The sequence below is a fragment of the Apodemus sylvaticus genome, chromosome 4 (genome assembly GCF_947179515.1).
Source record: "Apodemus sylvaticus chromosome 4, mApoSyl1.1, whole genome shotgun sequence".
Lineage (NCBI taxonomy): Eukaryota > Metazoa > Chordata > Mammalia > Rodentia > Muridae > Apodemus > Apodemus sylvaticus.
In genome coordinates, this window is record NC_067475.1 from 155826477 (window position 1) to 155829738 (window position 3262).

Sequence of the window (3262 nt, forward strand, 5' to 3'; positions counted from 1 at the left end):
CCTGAGAGGTTCTACCAGTATATGACAAATACAGAGGGAGACATGCTCAGCCAACCATTGAACTGAGCACAAGGCTGCCAATGGAGGAGAAAGAGAAAGGACCCAAGGAGCTGAGGGGTTTGCAGCGCCATAGGAGGAACAACATCGTGAGCCAACCAGTACCCCTAGAACTTCCAGTTATTAAACCATCAACTAAAGAGTACACATGGAGGGACCCATGGCGCCAGATAAATAGGAGGGAGAGAATGGCCTTGTTGGACATCAAAGGGAGGAGAGGCCCCTGAACCTGGAAAGGCTCAATGGAGCAGTGTAGGGGAATACCAGGACAGGGAAGCAGGAGTGGATTGATTGGTGAACATGGCAGGGGTAATGGGTTAGGGGATTTTCAAGGAGGGGGTTGAATCAGGAAATTGGACAGCATTTGAAATGTAAATACTGAATATATCTAAAACAAAACAAAACAAAACAAAAATAAGAAAAGTCCACTGAAACAAGCAAAATATGGCAAGGCATACCAATGCAAGGAAATTGTCAGCAAAGGCCAGTGAAGTGTTACAAGATGTATCAATGCAAGAATGTTGTTCATTTTCTTTTGAGCTCTACTTATATTCTTTCCAAACATCAAATGTCCTTTCAAGTGTCTGCCTCAGCAAATCATCCTCTCATGCATCTGCTTCAGCAAAATATCCTCTCATAAAACAGCTTCCAGCAAAATATTATATGGCACAAATGATTCTCCAAAAAATTCAGACATTTCCATTCCAACTAACAATATTTGAAAAGTCTTATGGTTTATATTTGGTCAGGATACTATGTCCTGGGAACATTTCTAGAAACCAACTATTAATACCCAAAATGATGACTCAGAGAACATCTGCTTTCTTGGGGACAGTTGGTTCTGCTCTATTCATTCTATTAAAACCTGGGAGTTTTTTCTGCAGATGGCGTTGCTCTGACATGGGATGACTGAGCTGTTCCATGATTAACATCAACTATTTCTCTTGCTGTTTCTTTCTCATTGCTCAACAACCCTGTGGTTAATACACTTAAGTAAACAAAAGTAACATTTATTTCAGACAAGCATGCCAGCTTCCATTGATGCTAAGTATATTTTATGTTCACTTCTCTTCCTATATAGTTGTGTTCTTAAATCTGGGATACTATAGCTGTGATCCATTGTAATTCTCTTAACAAACCTACCTAATTGAGCTGATGAGATATCTTGGCATCTCCCACAGACAGGCCTTCATCATGAGTATCCTAGCCTTCATCCATATCAGGGAGGAAGACCAGGGCACTGAACTTTGAGCTTATCAGAAATCAAAAGGAGCTGAGATCTCAGAAGAGAACTTGGAATGTGGACTTCATGTTGGTTTAGCTCAGATTATTGAAGCCTGTGATGTGTGTCTGAAGGATGACACATGAACAGTGTTGTGCCCCTTCTGTTGATCCAGGAACTAAGGAAAGAAGGAGCACTGATTTCAAATCTGTGTGAAAAGTTGATCAAGTTTTGGGAAGTCAAAAGCCCATCTCTGAGTCTAAGATTTCTAAGCAACTTTTTTCATGGGATGAACAAGAATACTCCTGTAAGGTACACAGTGTATTGCAACATCATCAAAGTGGTACCATCATGTAAGGTCATCCAGTCTATACGAACAGAACTAGATCAAGTGAGAAAGTGGATCTCTGACTGGAAACTTGCCACTAAAAAGAAACACACCATCTTAAGACTGCACTCAGGGATTGTAAGAAAAGTGATGCTTCATCAAAGGTCATAGTAAAATTGCTTGGGAGTTATACAGAATACAGTGCTTTCCAGGATCTAGTTGATGCCCACAGGTGTATTGTGCAGGCACTGAAGGATACAAATGCCTTTCTTTTTGACCATCTTATTACTCTAAAGCCAGTCAAATTTTTGGAAGGTGAACTTATCTATGGTTTATTAAACATTTTTGTAAGTGTGAAATTTGTATCTTATGTAAGTTCTATCAGAGTAACAAAGACTTCATAGATTCACTTGGCTTGTTACATAAGCAAAATATGATGAAAATGAGATTTCTCACCTTTATGGAAATGGCAGTGAGAAAAAGAGATTTCTTTTGCTGCAATGAAGCAAGAACTACAGATTGGAACTGATGATGTTGAAGCATTTATTATTGATGCTGTAAGAACTAAAATAGTCTCCTGCAAAATTGATCAGACCCAAAGAAAAGTAGTTGTCAGTCACAGCACACATCAGACATTTGGAAAACAGCAGTGACAACAATAGTACAATACTCTTTATGCCTGGAAACAGAACTTGAACAAAGTGAAAAATAGAATTTTGAGTCTTTCAGATACCTGAATTTTTCTTTAAATAATTTTGTTCACTGAGGAAAAAAATGTTCTAAGTTGTAGTAAAGAATTATCAACTAAAAAAAGATATCTTTATTTTGTGGATCACATGTGGACTGTATTATCTATTATAAGAATCATAATACTGAGGTATTGGGGCTCAATCTACACAGATATTATAAGATAAAGGTGGGATGGGTAAATGTGCTCTTTTTAAAGCAAGACACTTAGTTGTATGTGAAAAATATATTCATAAGATTCAGGAATAGGTGTGCTATTTTTCAGCAATTTGAGAAGCAAATCTGGTCTTCATTTTCCTTTTAAAATTTGGTTAATTGACTTGAATCTGTAGAAAATCTCTACATTTCATCTAAGGATTCTTTAGAGAAAAGGTAGTTCTTTAGGTGAGGTGGAGAGCATTATTAATCATTTAACATGAGGTTACTTTGTTTAGTTATGTACCTATTTGTACATGTCATTATCTTCTACTGCCTGGAGAACTAGCACATAAGAACATAGAAATAGAAAATACAACGTGTAAGCTGTAAATGAGTGCATATACTATTCTGAATCTAACTATTCTTATTGCCAAGTGGATTTTCAACCTAATTATGGAAAAGAATTTATGGAATTCTTTTTTTAGTCTTAGAAGAAATCTTCTTTGGAAGGTTGTGGGGCATTCAATGTGTCCTAGAAATTCCTTCTAAATAATTCCATTCCATTTATGTCTGCTTATTTTCATCTCCTAAAATACAGTTAATATTTTCAAAACTATTTCTATTCACAAAGACTCAGAAGTTGAACTTCATTCTCCTCAGTCACACTTTAACCAGCAGGTGTCTCCACCATCTCCTTTTTTCTTAGGGGCAGGGGATGAATGCTGAACATGTTTGTCTAAGGACATATTTTGTTTCTGATTTCATCATTA

General features: G+C 36.9%; 1 pseudogene; it reads left to right on the forward strand.

Annotated features, from left to right (window-relative positions):
• Positions 1 to 1251: 1251 nt before the first annotated feature.
• On the forward strand, positions 1252 to 2344 carry LOC127683503 (eukaryotic translation initiation factor 3 subunit M-like; annotated as a pseudogene).
• Positions 2345 to 3262: the final 918 nt, after the last annotated feature.